The following is a 19,735-nucleotide window of genomic DNA, read 5'->3' as shown; positions in this document are numbered from 1 at the left end:
GAGTATAATAATGTACTATGTTTGTTGCTACTGGTATGATTGTTCCATATTTTTTGTGTGTGTTTGCATTGACTACAATACTAGCAAATAAGGCAACTAGCATATTTTTACTTATATCTGATTTTAAGGACTTTTGACTACATATATTTTCAGAAATTGCAGAAGCACCTTTATAAACAAGCACAGTATGCTTTTCCTAAAACCACCTTGGTGAGTGGAATACATATTGTACTGAAGGGCTTAGCATGAAAATATAAAATAAACATGATACCCATTTGCCATCTGGCATGTTGTAAATATATTGTTGTTTACATTTTTCAAAATCCCTAAATGAATTTTGTAATTGCCTCATTATCTGCAATATGTGATACCTTCACACTCATCCTGATGATGACAACATGTGTATTCTTAAAACAACAATGACAACCACCACCACCACAACAACCACAAAAAAATGCAAAGGAGAATGGAGAGATAGATGTAGACAGTTAGCAAATCTGTGTGTTTGTATAGAAAGAAAACTGACTCGTGAAATAATGCTCACCTTAGGTTGCAGTGCAGTTTTAGTATTCTAGCTACTGTTGTCCACTTCAGACTTGGAATTTAATTATTGAAAGTTCTGAACATATTTCACCAAAAGCCCAGTCAGAGACTGAACAAAGTTCAGTAATAAAAGATTATTGGGGTGTTTTTCTACTGCAGTCTTTCTTTATTTGTTAGCCCAATTTCACTCTCCTTTCTCATAGGATGGCTACATAAAGGATGATTAACTGAAGTCTGTGGATGTAGCCACTTTTGTACTATGTTACTTTGCCTCTTTGATAGCAAATATTATAGATATGTAATTCTATAATCACAAACATGTAGCAACATATACAGGTATATATATATATTCATATGTAGGTATGAGTAACATTTTAACCATTGTACAGATATTTTACCCTATAAAGAACTCTACTCCAAAATGTCAGAAAACATGTTAATCTCAAATACATGTAAAACATACCTTATGATATATTATATAGATCGTGATAAAATAAGTTCACAATAAATATGAGTGTAAACAACTAAAAATCTAGTTTCAAAACAGAATTAAACCCAGTTTAAACAAACAGATTCAGATTATCCAATTCATGTCAGAAACACAATTTTTTAAAAGCAGATCAGAGTTATTCACATAATCAATTAGAAAATAGTTGACAAATTAAACAAAATCAGCAATATTTTTTATAAAACACATGATAGATAGAAATGTGTGTCTATAAATTTCCATATTAAAGTAAATATTAATGTAGGCATAATAGTCCATTCCTATTATTCTAGCTATTCATGAGCCAGAGATCAAGACTATTATGGTTTAAGATGAGGCCTGGCAGAAAATTAGCTAGAATCTATTTCAACCAGTAAAAGTAAGGTTTGATGATGCACATCTGTTGGTGTGACTGTGCAGGAAACTATGCAGTTGCTTATTGCAAGATATTGAGCAAGACTAAGGCAGAAATTGTCTCTCTATATTTTGATCATTACTTACTGTGAAGAACTGGTAACTAATAACATTGTTGGTGCAAGTTAAAATGCTCTTGTGTTACTTTAACTTTGTAAGTCAAAGAAAATCATGTCATTTTCCCCAATATGTTGACTGAGGAAGCTATCATCCATATTGACCAGTAGTTCTCTAAAGTGAGAACAGGACAAAATGCTTAGGGTAATTTTGACCTGAAGGATTTTTTCTTCCTCCCTCAACCAAACATTCATGTGAAAATACAGGTATAATTATGGATGGACTAAAAGTGGGTGAATTGAGAGCATTTCCTTTGAGGAAAAGCAATTGGAACATAGTTTATATAAATGAGACCTGAAAACATGGGGAATACCCAAGAAGGAAGGATCCTGAACAGAATTGCAATCACAAGAACCATCTAAAGGAAAGGAAGGCTGGAGAGAGGATATGCATCTTGTCTAGAAGTTTAAATGGGAATGTGATCAGCTAAGGATCCAAGCATTATAAAAAGCCAGCTTTAGTAGAGTGCTCTGGAATGGAAAAGCATTTAGAAAATTGAAGACATCAGAGTAAACTGTCTTATGGACCAAAGGAGAATTGGAGGACATTTTTCCTTGGACAGAGATGGGGCAGTTTGAGGCAAACCTTCTAAGAGGCAGAATAAATCAGGAGGCCAAATCCATTTAGTGGAGAAATTCTAAGCTTATCATCATCCTTCCATAGGACAATTTGTGTGATGTAACCCAGTAGGAATGTCATTTCTACCACATACATCATGAGGTGACAGTATATGAATTAATTACCTTGTTGAGAACTGCATGTTGATTTAATGTCTTCATGTTGTTGTTTTTCCTCATGCTTTTCATCTGTGATAATGTGAACATTGAAGGGAGGTAAAGAATCATCTAAACCTAAAGGAAATGAAAATACAACCCAGTAAGTTATTGTTTGAAGTGAGCTTGGATTTTTTTTCTCTAATTCTTTTAAAGGTTTATGACTGATTTCAAAAAGCTATTTTCCATTAGTTCAGGATGCATTGTTTGTTAGAGATATTTCAGCAACTAACTTGCACTCATAATAAAGTGCTTTATTGTTGCAGATTTTTGTATATCTTTTTGTTAGTTATGGTGTTTGAATTCAGGGATCGGGCACTGCCTCTGAAATTTTTTGCTCGAGGCTAGTGTTCTACCACTTTGAACCACAGTTTGACTTAGGTTTTTCTTTTGGTAAATTGGAGATAGGAGTCTCAAGAACTTTCCTTCCTGGGCTGGCTTCAAGCTACAATTCTCAGATCTCAGCCTCCTGAGAAGAAAGGATTACAGGTGTGAGCTACCAGTGCCAGTTTGTTTTAGATTTTTAAAACAGATTTAGATATGGGATATGAGTACCCAATATATATCTCAATCTTTAATAGGCTTTCCTACTTTAGTCGAATTGAGGTTACATCATGAAGTCATATTGATCAGGTGAGTAGAAAACAAGCCCCCATTTCAGGAGAGAAGAATAAGAGCTTTGGAATCTGTCACATTTTAACTAAAATGCATTTTTTTTGTATTTATTAATTATAATATTTCACACAATGTTCTTGCTTATTTATATTTCACTGGGGAATAATAAATCTAAAAGTGTGGTGTTGTAATGTCTATCACAGTATCTTCCTAAAACATCAGTCATTGTATTGCATTATTATTATACTTAATATGTTGAATAATGTTTGCTGAAAATGCTTATTTTATTTAACAATTATTGTGAGAGCTTCGGTGAGTTTTGAGGTGGCAAGCAGAGATTGTAAGACCTAGGTCAGGTAAGGTTAGAAAGGATCTTTGTATAAATTCAGAGTTCTGTCTAATTGCATAATCAATAAAAGAACAGGAAACTAGAAGGGGTCAGATTTATATAGAGAGAAAAGTGGTTTTCTGAGGCTATGTATGTAAGGTAGAATTGATTACAAATAGGCTCAGTGCAATTTTAGGGGTGATGAAAACATTTGATAATGTTTTGTGGTGAATACTGGGTATCTGTACACATTGACTAAACATATTTACAGAATAATATAGTGGGATATGTTTTTGGCATTGGAAAATGTTAATATATAATTATATATATATAATGCCCATTATATATTTAATGTCCATTATATATTTAAGCCAATATTCACACAGTGCAGACTATCTTTATAAAACTAACCAAAAACTAGGTTACTAAAGATATATTTTAATATGAAGCATGAAAGCCAACATCAATACCTCAATCACAATTCACCAGCAAAGAGACTTTTGTGTCCCTCTGTACAAGGACTTCTTCAAATTTTCCATCTTCTGGAAGGTCAAAGCAAAACAAGTTATAAAGCTCTTGATCTGATATATGCTTATAAAGAAGAAAAGATGACAGTCTCCAGCAGCCACAGCAGTAATTTAATTTACTTAAGAGGGAAAGGTAAGTGACAGGCAGAGAAAATTGCTGTCAAACCTTGGAGACCTTGAGATGAAAGTTAAACTCTTTTTGATATAACCAAAGGTCAGATCCTTAGTAAGTTTTAGAGTTCTTCCTTGATGGTCTCTTTTTATTCCTTGGTGTCAAAATGAGTTTGGATAAGTTTGGAACTTAACCAAAGTTTTTATTGAATTAGACGCTCATATAAATGAGAAACAAAAAAGATAAAGCCATTTGAACGTATGAACCAAACACTTCACTCTTCCCCCTACCCCCCTTTTTTAAAAGTAATTCTTGGTGCCATCTAGGTGCTTGAACTCAGGGTCTGAACACTGTTGACCTTTTCTTTTTCTCAAGTCTGGTGCTCCACTATTTGAGCCACAGTTTCACAGCTCTTTGTAGTTGAGTAGAGAGAGTCTCAAGGACTTTCCTTCCCCAGGCCAGCTTTGAATCTCGATCCTCTGATATTAGCCTCCTGAGTAGATAGGATTGTTGATGTGAGCCACCTGTGCCCAACTAGAAGATTCTGTTTTATGCTCAGAAGCCCTACAAAGCTAGGTACTACTGCGATGTGAAACTCATAGCTAATGTTAATCTTGTACTGGGGTTTTAAGCACTGTATATATGTGATCTGCCATTTAAGTTTATGTGATAAGTATAGTGTATCGTATATAGAGACTACTAGAAACATTTACTTCAATGACAGCCTTTTCATTATTTTAACATCCATTTTGACATTAGAAAAAAAATAATCCTTTAAAAAGCAGACTACAGGTTTGTACAATCATATGTAATTATCATAGTACATTTACTTATTCATAACCATGTTTTGCCAATTCTGTACACTGCTCTACTGTCATGGGTCTTAAGTTTACTCCAGAAGCCATTCAAAGAAGTTCAATGATAGCTACTCATTGTGGTGCATAGAATGAAAAATAAATGCAGAATCCAGTCACAATACAGTAAAAGCAGACATGTTAAAGAGACCTTGACAAAGAAAAGTAATATTGCTGAAATATACACACGATGGAGAATTGGTGCCTGACTCCCTTCAAATGATAAGATTTATTTTCTGTAGATGTTCAGTTCTTCTTATCAAATCCAAGCTCTTATAACTAATGGTAAGTAGGAAGTAAATGTAAGAAAGCAAATTTTATCACCAAAATAAATATTAAAGGAAGTAGGAGAGAGTATTGGGTCTACAAAGGTGAGATTTTTCATTATGAGGATAACTGGAATCTATTTGTTACCATTTATTGTCATTCATCATATTTTCTTTCTTCTGAATTTGCACATCATATGCTATAATTATATACAGTTTGATAGTCCATTTCAAGTTAAAAAACATTACTTTTTTTCATTTCTTTACTGTCAAAGTGATGTAGAGAGGGGTTACAGTCTCATATGTAAGGCAGCGAGTACATTTCTTATAGACTCGTTATCTCCTCCCTCATTTTTCCCCTGCCTCCCCCTCCCCATTTCCCTCTCTCCCCCCAAGAGTTGTACAGTTTGTTTATACCATATCATTTTGTAAGTATTGCTGTTGCATTGGTTTGTCTTTTTAATCCTTTGTCTCTCAATTTTGGTATTCCCTTTCCTTTCCTTATTTCCAATACATGCATATACAATATAAAAATCATTTCTTAATATGGATTTTTTTAAAGAAAGAGTTGTGAGAAAGGACTTTATGTACATGTGTGAAAACAAAACAATAAAGTTTGTTGAAGTTGGCTTGGGAATGGGAAAATGTGGGAGAAATGAGTTTAATCAAGATATATTGTATGCAAATAATGACATGTCAAAATAAGACAACCTTTCATACAACTAATTTGTCCTTATTTTTGAAAACCTTGGAAAATAAGGAAATTTAAGAATAGACAAGTCTTTAGCAAAATCACTCACTTTTAAATATCTGTACCTTGCCCCTGCTTTCTCTTTGATTTATACAGGTAACAATATGGAATCCAGAAATAAACACCAGGCTTAGAGAACATAGGGTGTCTCACCCATATTCTCTTTTGTGCTCTCATTTTCGTTACCCCATAAATACCCTCTGTCTCTTATGGGCCTAGATTTAACAGATCGGCCCCAATCTTTCAAAGAGTGTGCATACACTTACCAGTACGTCCTCTTTCCTAAGATTATAAAATGGCACTTGGGCATGTAGATTCTGCTTTAAAAATATATGTTCTAGTTTTTAATTTTGTCCTTGGAGATGGTTTCCTGAGTGAATGTATAAAGCTAAATTACCCAGAATAAATTAACTTAATAAATGCTTGAAGCACAAAAATACGTGTTCTTATGAAAGTGAGAAAATAGTCATATTGCTGTATGCTAAACTAAACCTGTAACAGCAACTTTATTCTATGTATTAAATAATACCTATAATAAAACTTTTCTGGCCATCTGTATTTTGACATCTTGTGTCAAGATTTGACTTAGAAGATTTTATATAATCTTGGTGATACACAGATCTCATTTTACCTAGAAGTAAATGGAGGTCAAAGAGTTTATTTTGCCTACCGAAGTCAAACTGTAAAAAAGCCTATCCAGACACTTAAAGCTTTGTTGGTTTGTTTTTGTTTTTTCCCCTCTTCCAGACTGGGGGCTTGAAACCTGAGCCTGGACACTGACTCAGATTCTTTTTCACTCAAGGCTTGTGTTCTACCACTTGAGCCACAGCACCACTTCTGGCTTTTTCTGAGTAGTTTATTGAAGATAAGAGTCTCACAAATTTTCCTGCCCAGACTGGCTTTGAACCACAATCCTCAGATCTTAGCCTCATGAGTAGTTTGGATTACAGGTGTGAGCCACCAGTGTCCACCTCCTTTGATAATTTTTTAAAGATGAATAGTAGAGATTTGTCTGGTTCCATTTGGCTGTTTAGAAAATCTGTAACATTCATTTCAAATTATCTGATTTCTTTGGCTTTATTTTTTGACCAAGTTTATGTGTTTACTCTGTTTGCCTTCTCTCTTGTTTTCCCGCTCACTCTTTCATTAGCTCTGCTGTCTTTGTTTCTGTATGTCAGCAAGAACAGGTATTCTATACACAACCATAATATTACATGGGAAAATTTTTAAAAAGTATTGCTTTAATTACTTGCACACTTCCAGCCAGACTTGATCATAGAATTACTTCTGTCATTAAATATGTGACATTGGGTAGCCACCTAGCCACTCTAAATATCCTTTTCTATTTCTAAAACTTTCAAAGTGGTTAATATTGACTCATGATTTCTTTAAAATATCAGTCTCACAATAATAGTGTTTTTCTAACTTTTGACATTTGAATTTGTCTTGGAATCAGATTTTGTATCCTAAATTTGTTTTATCATGTAATTATATGGAGCTAATATATTCTAAAATGTGATTTTTTTGTTTTGTTCATTTGTAAGATTTTTACTAGCTTTCATTAGGGGGAGGGAATTCATTGTGATATTTCCATATATGCATAGATGTATCCTGGTCTCATCCTCTCTATAGCTCTGTCTTATTTGCCTCCTCAATTCTAAAACAATTTCAACATGATTCGTTGTTTTATTTTCACATATATAAATAAAGTACTTAATCTACATTGATCAACAGTGCATTTTACAGAAAACAATCTAATGATATTTTTCCTGGAAAAGTAGATATCAAAATTAAATATCTGAAAAACTTAGCATTTATGTTTTTTATTCACATTACTCTAGATAAGCATTATGTTATTAAATAATTTCCAAACACTAGTCTTTAACTGTAAACCAATGTCCATGTTGCTAGGCTTTGATCTTTGGTCTGTTCACTGGATCTCACTTGCTTGGGGTTCACAAATCTCCCATTACCACCTGGGTTGAAGGGAATTAGGAATGCTTGCTTTTAAAAACATATGAGAAAATGTCTGCTTCATGCTTATGATTGCCCTGAATTTATGACTTAATGACCCTTATGACTTTGAAAATTAAGAATTTATTGTGCCTTAAATTTTCATGCACTTGTATCATCTGTGTCTCGTTAATACAAGAGTTTTAGTTGCTAATCATAATCTTCCATCTCTTTCCCATTTATCTAAGATGGCACAAAATGAAAAGCATAAAATATATAGTCTTTATGAGATACTATCCCAATTGTGTGGGTTTCATGAAAGGGTATAAAATAATGTCACTTTTGAAATATGATGTACTTAGTTGTTACCTATGAAACATGAAAAATGATCAAAACAGCAAAAGAGAATAACATTTATCAAATGTATTTGACTTTTTAAAATTATTGATATGAGAATAAATCTGTCCTATGGACATAATCAGAATAATTATTATCCATTATATATTTTGTTCTGACTTAATAGGAAAACAAATGGCTTAAAAATAAAGAAGACCAGCAATCTAGGTATTGATTGATTCTGAATCTGTTTCCTCTTTGCATAATTTTACTACTCTGACATTTACTGCATAAATATATGCAAGCTCAAACCCAGGATTCCACTGAGAAGGTTATGGATTTTCATAAAGTAAGAAAAGATATGTGCAGTAGTGCCTGACAATTAGATATACTTCTCCTAGGCACTTGATAGGCCATGACCGTTCTCCACAGGGAACTATGTGAAGCATTCATGTAAACTCATTAAATTTGTGACTAGTCAACCATAAAAGATAATTATATGTCTGCCTATGAAGTGACCTGATTGCCCTATAACACGACTGCAGAGTAAACCATAAGAATAATGAAAAGAAAGAGGAATAAAGAAATATATGTGGCCATTATACAATGTTTGGGAGTGGAATATAAATAAATGTGCTTAAGCTGGCTATTCAGTTACTATGACAAGACTGAAACAGACTTTGAGTGTCTTTTATTCTTGGTCAATAGACTTTCTAATTTTCTCACTACAGAAATAATAGTTGTGTTTACTGGTCATATAATCAATTTGACATTTTACATGAGATGTATATCATCTGTTTTGCATATACTCATTTAAAACATCATTTTTGCCACCTGACACTAAGTACCATATGGTTCTTGGCATTCCCCTCAATCAGTTTTCTGCATAACAGGGGATGTGGAAGTGAGTGTTTATTTCACAGTGAGATAAATGCCAGGACAAAGAAATTCACAGGGAGCTAAAGAAGCAAAACAGACAAATGTGTCAATCAGACTGTGTATTCAATAAAAATTATCTAGAAACAAAACAAAATGGAAAAACAAAACCAAGTTACATCTTTGAAGGATGGGTGAGAGGGAACATGCAATTACAATACACTGGAGCATGGGGAGAATGGCTAGAGAGTTATCAGTTGACATCTGATAGCACTCTGAAATTGTGTATTGAAATGTTGAAAACTAAAAAGAAAACACTGGGAGTCATTTTTCTTATCCTCATTTCAGTGGAAGCATGTCAGAATTTCTGTGCTAACTAGACTGCTCATAGCTGAGGCACAGAATCGCTATGCCTATCTCCAGCAGGCTTTCAGTGCTCAGATGTAATTCCTCTGCTATGCGACCCATCTACATCTACATTTTCATGATTGAACCTGTAAGGAACAGAGAGGCAGACATATGCTACATTGTGGAGTCCAAATAGCTCTTTCCATTCTACAGGGCTCACCGAGTCCTGTCTGCATTATTTCTGGAATAGACATTGGGCTGAAAAATCAAGAAACCATGTCTCTCATTCCAGCCATTTAATCACCTGGTTATCAAACCTTAAATGTTTCTTGTGTTTATATAATATATAATCAAACTATAATCAACATTAGATAATCCTTTTATACTCTTCAGACTTGTTCCTGTAGATCATCTCTCCTTCCTAATCATCTATCTTTGGAAAATAACCTTTCCATTTCTATTAGATGGGTAGTTTTAGATAGCAGGTCTAAACAAGGTCATGAAATATTTGTCTTTTTGATGTTTATCTTATTTCACTTCACATACTGTCTTCCAGGCATATCCATGTTACATCATAATTTTCTCTTTTCAGAGGCCAAATAATTCATTGTATGAGTATATTTTATCTATTCCTCCATCTTCAGATACTCAAGTTTGCTTACAGATCTTAGATATTGTGAATAATGCATCAATGACAAACATAGTGCAGATATCTTTTAAGATAGTGGTTTTATTGCCTTAGACATATTTCTTGTGATGTGATTCCTGTATAATACGGTAACTGACACTTTTTTATTTTTAGAGATATTCTATAATGTTTTCTCTAGTGAAAATACAGTTTATATTCTCAATAGAGCACCTGGGTTTACTTTATATCATCACTAGTGCAAATTACCTTTAACCTTTTGATGATTGCCACCCAAACAAGTGCCTTTGATGTCCATTTCCCCTTATGCCTTGTGATGTTTAGCATTTTCCTGTGCACTTAATCTATGGAAAATATATTCTCTTCAGGACAATATTTATTAGGTATATTCATCATTTTTAAATGAGGATATCTGATGTTGTTTGCTTTGTTTTGATACCGAATAGCACACATTTCTCAATTTGTAGATGCTGGCATATAGCTGAAGTTTATGTCTCTGGTTTCTGTCCATGGAAACAATTCTTCCTTTCTTTACACTGTAACCAGAATAAGTCATTTATTTCCTATATACATTTACCATATGGACTTGAATATATATGACTTAATACTTCATTAATGATTGACTACTTTTAATTACATAGCACTGATTCTTAATTGACCTATATTTGATTAGAAGTAACTTCAAAGAAGATAAAACTGAAGAAGATAAGACTGAAGAAATTCTTGCTTCTTGTACAAGCATGTAAGAATGATGTAAAATATTTCTTAAACATTTTCTTAAATTCATATGTAGGGATATGATTTAGCTATTTAGTGCTGAAAAATTATTTTGAGCAATTAGGATTATACTATGAGTTAGCTTTTGAAGAAACATACATTTGAAATAAGTTTTAAAATTTACACTGCAACTGTGCAAAAATATTTAAACCAAGCCATGTACATTTCCTTTGTAAACATATAAATTAAGGTTTTTAATAAATAGAGAATGTTACCATAAAATAAACACAATGCATTATCAGAATATTATGAATTATCAATATTTGAAATGGTATAGCAATTAGAAGTAAGCAAAAAAATTTTTGAAAATACATGCAGATGTTATGAGGGTTTATTTTCTGAATTTGTATTCTTTGCCTTAACATATATTAATTCTACAAAGTAGTTTCATTGCAATGTATCCATGCATGTACATATATATAATGCATTTTGTACATATATAATGCATTTGTTTACATTCTCTTTCTATTATTCATATCCCTCTGCTATTTTTATATACCATTGTAAACGGTTTCTATATGAAGTCTTTCCCATGATTTTATCATATTCATTTCTTCACCTTTCACATTCTCCTTTCACCTCTCTTCTGCTGTTTCCCACATCTAAATTGTCTCCATGTTACAGTCTTGTTTTTATTTAACTATCTTTAAATAATTGTACAAAAAAGTTGCCATTTAACAACGCAGTTTATGAATACAACATATCTTGTTCAATGTCACCCTTCTCACCATTCCCACCCATCCCTCCCTTACTTAACCTTTCTCCCAATCTTCTTAATATTGTAGGATATATATTGATTTCAACTTCATTCTCCCCCTCTTCCCTTCTTCCTTCTCTCCTTTCTTCTGGACCCCATCTCACTCCTTTATAGGACCCATTGCCTTTCTAAGGAATTACACTATTTGAATTCTTCCTTGAATCTACCATATTTCACTTTATTTTTTGTCTCTATTCTGACTATGAGAGATAATATAAGATTTTTGTCTTTTCCAATTTGGTTTTCCAGTTCCCTCTATTTTCCTGCAGGTGCCATAATTTCATCCTTCTTTAGTTCTGACACTGCTCTATTGTGTATAATACTACATATTCTGTATCCATTAATCAGTTAATGGTGATTTTACAATTGGTGGTTAAATTTTTCTCTTTAGTTATGGAAATGATATCTTATAAAAATATATGATGAAGGAAGGAAAACTTAACTGTCATTTTTTGTCAAAGAAACAGTTTGTTCAGTAGAAGTGAGCTGTACCCCCATACTGTTAAGACAGTCAAGTTGTCATTCAAAGTTAATATGATTCTACTTAACTGTCAAAGACATTGTGACTGTGATTGATTTCCTGGGGTATGGAGACTATTGAAATAGTAATGGACAGCCTCTTAGTAGGTAAGATACACATTTATCAGTCTTTGTTCACTTGTGAAAGCTAGACCTAAGAAGATGATAATGATAATGAGGATAAGGATGATTATGAGAATGATGATGGGTAAAGATGATGGATGAGGATAAAAAATGAATGTCAAAACAATCTGTGGTGGTGGGGGCATTGAATTAGCAGCAGAGAAGATGGAGAAAAAGAAAGGATTAAAAAAGAAAGGTTAAAGATGAAATTATTGAAGACATAAACACAACACCCAATTATAACAACAACTGAAAAAAGGAAGTGTGTGTGCTGATCGCCCAAGTTAGAACTCCTGGATAGAGAGTTTAAGGCCTTGAGTTTTGAACAACAAGAACAATAAAAAGAATAACTACACACATGGCCTTTCAATACATCATAGGACCAGAGAGGTCAGAGAAAGGAAGGCTGCAGTTTCATGACTGTGCAGTCACAGACATTACTTAATATATTGGCTGCAGTAAAAAAAAAAAAAAAATCCCACACTTCATATTTGATTCTTTGGTCAGCAATGACATGGATGTAAACCCGACTGTAATTTCAAGTTCTTAGGACCTCCTGATGAGTTAAAAGTAGGATTTGAACTGATTATGAAGATTATCAATCATTCTCATATGTATCATGCCTGTCAGGGAGCTGTCACAGTCATTCAACAAGCAAGGGGAGAAAATTTCTCATCTGTAAAGATGAAAGAGGGTGCAAGCCAAGATCTTCAGGACAGGAGGAAATCTGAAGACAGTATTTCTACATAACAGATAATTGAATTTCAAAGCATGTAAATTTGTGGTTGGAATATGAAACTTTTAGAAATTCATTTGTTTGCGGTTTGACTGTAAGTGCTTCAGATTGGTTAAGCATTCTTCTTCACTAAAATGCGTTTTCACTGAGAGAAATTTCCTTGTTCATTTAAACTCTTCTGGTTGTGGAAGTAAAATGAGGTTCTAATATTAAAGTGAGGTTTTATAATTTTTAATCAGTGTGGTTCAACCTTGGAATTATAAAAAGGGACAGGAAGGATAGCAAGAAAGCAATCAATAAAATCCAGATTATATTTGACCATATGCAGTTTAATCTTTGAACAGTTTCAAGGAACCTTTGTGGCAGCTCTCATTCTATTTTCTGAAGGTATTTTCACAAGTCATATTTGCAACTTCCATGGTTGTGATATAAAACATCAGTAACAAAACAGGTATATTTAGTTATCCTTGTTAGGCTCCCCATAACCTTTCCAATTCAATAATAGCAGTTGCGTTAACATTAGCAGCGAAATATTGATCTCATCAATGGGAAGAAACAAAAAGAAAATAATAACTTATCTTGACAGAGACCATATTTTCCTCACACAAAACAAAGACAAAATATTTCCTTTTTATAAAATGGACGAGGAATGAGATTAGAAGTGCAAACCAAAGGTTTGGAGACATTGACCCATGATAAAATCTCAGTGCCAGAGGACTTATAATTTTGAAATTTCATCAGTAAAATTTATCTGGTTCTTAATAAGCTACCTTGTACAGGGTTCTCTGTCACAGAGTTGTACAATATTGAGAAATGATTAGTTCCACAAGAGATAAATAAAAGTGGTTTGGCATGTTATACATGCCAAATAGCAATTATTAATGCCATTGTCACTGGCTAGATTACTTTATGAAAAAAATTACATTTGCTATCAAGTCTTATTCAAAATAAGAAAACTAATAATGTTTTATCTTAGATAAATAATCTTCAGATCAGAAAGGATTAATATGAGCAGTTAGAAATATGCTGACAATGAATCTTCAACTCATGCTATAATTTTATAAGTAAAAACAATATTATTGTCAAATTCAAAGACAGTTCAGGTTATAATCTTGGTTTATTGTTTCTCACAACACACACTCATATATATATATATATATGTGGACACACACATCTTCACATAGACACAAACACATAATAGACATACAAATGCATAGAAATTCTATACACAATTTATATCAAGTGTACTATTTATTTATTATTATTTATCAAGTGTGTGTATTATTGTCCAGGTCCACTAGTCATGTTTATGTATAAAATAAGAACTATAACATGTTATTAAATTTTCTTTGAATACATTTTCTATAGCACATGGAAATCATTCACAAAGGCAAAATAATTTCATTAAAATGTACAGTGCAAATGGTTTTAAAGAGCATTTGTATGAAATAATAGATCAAGCTATAGTAAATCCATGAAACAAATCTTAAAGGAATGTCTAAAAAATTATAATAGTGTGTAGTGTTGAAAACCTGGATTGTAAGAGTTAATGAGAGACAAAAGACAAAGACTTTAGAAATCCATGCCTAGCTGTGTGCCAGTGATTCTCATGTGTAATGGTAGCGACTCTGGAGATTAAGAGCTGAGGAATGCAATTCAAAGCCAGCCCAGGCAGGAAAGCCCATGAGTCTTTTATAGTCAGTTGTAGCAGAAAAGCCTAACGTGGGTAGTAGAGTTATTACTCATGTGGTAGAGTGCTAGTCTTGAGCAAAGAAAGCTAAGGGACAGTGCCCAAGCAATGGCAAACATATGTACATACATTCATACACATATATATATACATTCATATATATGTACATACATAAAATCCATGACTACTAAATGTTCACTTATAGTGCTCAGTGTTCAAAACTAGGATGAAGTGTAGCATGTCACATCACTGTGCCACATTACACATCAGTATCTATAATGAATCCTATGTAAAATATTAGGGAGAAAAATGAAGTAGTATTAAAAAATAATAATGACTTCATTGTAGAATACTCTACCAGAATAGAACCTGCATCTGTAATACAAGAATTGTCAAACATCTACCTATTTGGTCTGTGGCAAGACAAATTATTATTTATCATTTATTCATAAATCAAAACTTGATCATTTCAGTGGATGTCACCATAGATTTGAGAAACTTCAACTTTATTATCAGTGAAAATGCTCAGAAATAAAGTTTTACTTATATTGTTATGATTTTTTTTCCAGTCCTGGGGCTTGAATTCAGGGCCTGAGCACTGTCCCTGGCTTCTTTTTGCTCAAGGCTAGCACTCTACCACTTGAGCCACAGCACCACTTCTGGCCATTTTCTGTATATGTGGTGCTGAAGAATCAAACCCAGGGCTTCATGTATAGAAGGCGAGCATTTTACCACTAGGCCATATTCCTGGCCCTATTGTTATGATTTATGCAACATTTATGAGGCTGACACAATTGTTGCATTTATCATTCCACAATCTGAACTTGAAGTACTATCTGAGATGAAAGGAGGAAGAGACGGGCCAGGAGAAAAGAAAACAAGAAAAGAAGGAAGGAAGAAAAGAGGAAAGAAAGGAAAGTGGAAACATAGAAAGTACTTGTACAGTGATACTAGTAATTTTAAACCAAAATTAATTTGCATACATAAAATAGACAAATTCCTAGAAAGACACAATAAAGTAAACTGGGTGTCAGTGGCTCATACTTATAAACCTATATAAACTTATAAACTCAGGATGTTGAGAGTTTGAAACTAGGGTGGGAATTTGTGTGGCATGCCCGAATGCCTTGCTTTAGAAAGAGGAAGTCCGAGAAAGGAAGATGGCGCCGAAAGAATAGTGAGGAACCCCGACTCGCACCAACTGAATAGCGAGCTGGGAACTACAACACCCAACACCCCACCAAGAACCCAGCAAAACCAGCATCCAGAAGCAGTGGAGAAACGCAGGAAAACAAAAAGGAGCAAAAAAGAAGAACCGAAAACCTACACGGAGCCGGAGATTCACCGGGGCACCCTCCCCCCACCAGCCGACCCTGGCCCAAACAGGGCCAGGCTGGGAAAGGGGAACCCGGTGATCGGCAGACAGGTTGCCAGGAGCGCAGAATCCATATAGCGGGAGACCCCACGGACACAAGGCAGGGTGCGGACCAAGACACACCCGGCAGCGACGAGAAGTTCGGGTCCACACGGGATTCGGACAAGGGAACCCAGTGCGGCAGAAAGAGGAAACGGGGGAAGCCACCACGACACTTCGCCAACCCCTGAAGGGCCAACGGCTGCGCGGGACACACACACAAAGCAGCAAAAGTGAGTCCCCCATAATCCCTTCCCCCAACGGGAGACCCAAGCCCGACAAAGAAGCTATATCTACCTCCCTCCCCCTCCCCACTCCCGTGGGAACAAAGAACTCCCCAAATCGGGCGGGAAGTTCCCATCAGGCGCTGGGAAGCCAGTCTAGCAGGGGAAGGGCGGAACAGCCCCAAGCCCCCAAAGGTCCCTGAACTGGCAGAACCGGCCCCGTCCCCTTCCCAACAGGGGCCGGGGGACGGCCGGCAGGCAAGCCCCACCCGAGGCGCCTGGACCTTGCGGACTCTTACAACTAAAATCACAGGCGCTGGTGGGCAATACCAGCCCAGCAGGGTCACCTGAGCCTGATCACGTCCCCCACCCCTCGCAGCAGAGGCGAGGTCTGAGGGTGCCAAGCCACACCCGGACAGTCGATCCCACTGGGCCCCACACATACTGCCTCCCCCCCCCCAACGGTCTCGCGGGAGGGCGCAAGCACAACCCAACAACCCAGGGCTCGCTCTGGGAGGCAGACCCCGCTAAAGTGCCTGTTGTAGGGGTCTCACAGTGCACAGGAGGGTGGGGCCCCGGCGAAAGCGCCCGCTCTGGTAGGCGTACCCTGCACTGGTGGGCGGGGCCAAAGCGACAGCACCAGCTACACAGAAGGGAGGGAAGACCTACACACACCTCCAGATGCGCAAATCACAAAGAAACATAACTCAGTTCATCAAAGGACAAGCCAACTCGCCAGCTCCAAGAAGCAGCTCGACTGAAGAGGAGATGGAGAATAAAAAAGCAAATGAGGCCATGTTAACAGGAATGATCGAAAGCGTCAGAAATGAAATCAGAAAACAATTCCAGGAGTTTAGAGCGGAAATCTGGAAGGACACCCAGGAGGCTAAGAAAGAAATGGAAGCAAAACTGGATACAATGCAAGCCTCGTTTAAAGAAATGGAAGCAAAAATGGATACAATGCAAGCCGCCTTTAAAGAAAATCTCCACACCCTGAGAATTGAAATGCATGAAAAAATAGATTTAAAATACAACTCTTTAAAGGAAGAAATTTCCACGATCAGAGCTGATATGACAACCATGAATAGCTCTCTGACATCCATAAATTCCGCAATTGAAACCATAACACAAAGAGTTGACCATATGGAATCCAGAATCTCTCGCCTGGACGATGAAGCAGCTGACAACAACCAGAAAATGACCACACTCCAAGAAAAGGTGAAGCTTCAGGGAAGATTAATCCAGGAACTAATGGACAAAGACAAGAGATATAATCTGCGCATAATTGGAATAGAAGAAGGAGCCGAATATCAGAGCAGAGGGCTTAACCATGTCCTCAATAAGGTTATTGCAGAAAACTTCCCCAATCTCACAGGGGACCCCATCCAGGTAACCGAAGCCTATAGGACACCTGGCAGGCCAGACCCCAGGAAAACCACCCCAAGGCACATAATATTCAAGACTACAGACCTCAAGATTAAAGAGCAAATTCTGAATTCAGCCAAAGCGAAGAAGGAAACTTTTTTTCAATGGGAAGAGGATTCGAATAACATCCGACTTATCCACACAAACTTACCAAGCTCGAAGTGAGTGGAAGAACACTATCCAAGTACTTCAGAATAACAATTTACAACCTCGGATCAAATATCCAGCGAAACTGGAGTTCACATTCGAAGGGAGAACCAGATCTTTCCACACCAAAGAGGAGCTAAAGGAGTATGTGAATAAAAAACCAGCCCTACAGCGAATATTAAGAGGGGAAGCCCACCCAACAGAGATCGTAAAAGACACACAGACAGAATCAGAAAGAAACTTCAATAGCCAAAGCCCAGCAGAAAGACCAGCTCACTAAAGACAAGAAGAAAAAAAAAAAAAAAAAAAAAAACAGGAAAAAACAGCCCAACAAGAAAATGGAAGGAGAAAAAACACCCTTATCCTTGATCTCTTTAAATATAAATGGCCTAAACTCCCCGATTAAGAGGAGCAGACTGGCAGAATGGATCCGCAAACAAAAAGTTGACATCTGCTGTCTACAAGAGACCCACCTTACAGCAAGGGACAAAAACAGGCTTCGAATGAAAGGATGGACCAAGATCTACCAAGCAAATGCACCCACCAAAACGGCAGGTGTAGCCATTCTGATCTCAGACAAGCTGGACTTCTCTTTAAAGTCCACTCAAAAAGACAAAGAAGGACACTACATATTAATACAAGGAAAAATCCAGAATCAAGACATCACGGTGATAAATGTATACTCACCGAACAAAAGAGGCCCGACATATGTCAAGCAAATTCTCACAGAATTACAGAGCAAGATAGATGCAAACACAATCATAGTGGGTGACTTTAATACTCCTCTCTCTCCAAGAGACAGATCCAACACCCAGAGGATTAGTAAGGGAGCTGAGGACCTAAATAACACCATTTCCCAAATGGATCTAACAGACCTATATAGAACCTTCCACCCTACAGAGACCCAATACACCTTCTTTTCAGCAGCCCATGGATCATATTCCAAAATAGACCACGTCATAGCCCACACAAAGAACCTCAGCAAATACAAAAGTATTGACATCATCCCATGTATTATATCTGATCACAGTGGATTAAAGGTAACCCTCAACAACAAAGGATACCACAGAGCCTATACACACTCTTGGAGGCTAAACCCCACGCTGCTATCCAACACTTGGGCCACAGATCAAATTAAAGATGAAATCAAGGAATTCATAAGCCACAATGACAAAGAAAACACATCACAAAGAAACCTATGGGACACAGCTAAGGCAGTGCTGAGGGGCAAGATCATTGCCCTCAGCACCCACATTAAAAGAATGGAAGCAGAGCAGGTGAATACCCTCACGATGAAACTAAAACAACTGGAGAAACAAGAAATGACAGAATCTAAAACGACTAGGAGGGGAGAGATTACAAAGATTAAAGAAGAGATAAATCTGATTGAAAATAGAAAGACCATTCAACAAATAAATAAGACTAAAAGCTGGTTCTTTGAGAAAATAAACAAAATTGACAGGCCCCTTGCAAGACTCACAAAAAAAAGAAGAGAAGAGACTCATATTCGTAAAATCAGGGACTCCACAGGAAAAATTACGACAAGTACACACGATATTCAAACAATCATAAGGAGCTATTTCCAAAACCTCTACTCAGCAAAAAACAATAATTTTACAGAAATGGATCAATTCTTAGAGAAGTACAAACTGCCCAAACTGAACCAAGAAGAAATAAGTCAACTAAATAAACCAATAACTTACAGTGAGATACAAGAGGTAATCAAGAACCTCCCTACTAAGAAGAGCCCAGGCCCAGATGGATTCACCAATGAATTCTACAAAACCTTTAGTGAGGAGCTAATTCCAATACTCCTCAAACTCTTCCGCGAAATAGAAACGGAGGGAGAAATCCCGAACTCATTCTATGAAGCTAATATCATACTCATCCCCAAACCAGGCAAAGATCCAACAAAAAAAGAGAACTACAGACCAATATCACTAATGAACACAGATGCAAAGCTTCTCAATAAAATAT

The sequence above is a fragment of the Perognathus longimembris genome, chromosome 1 (genome assembly GCF_023159225.1).
Source record: "Perognathus longimembris pacificus isolate PPM17 chromosome 1, ASM2315922v1, whole genome shotgun sequence".
Taxonomy (NCBI): domain Eukaryota; kingdom Metazoa; phylum Chordata; class Mammalia; order Rodentia; family Heteromyidae; genus Perognathus; species Perognathus longimembris.
This window is presented reverse-complemented; position numbering follows the sequence as displayed.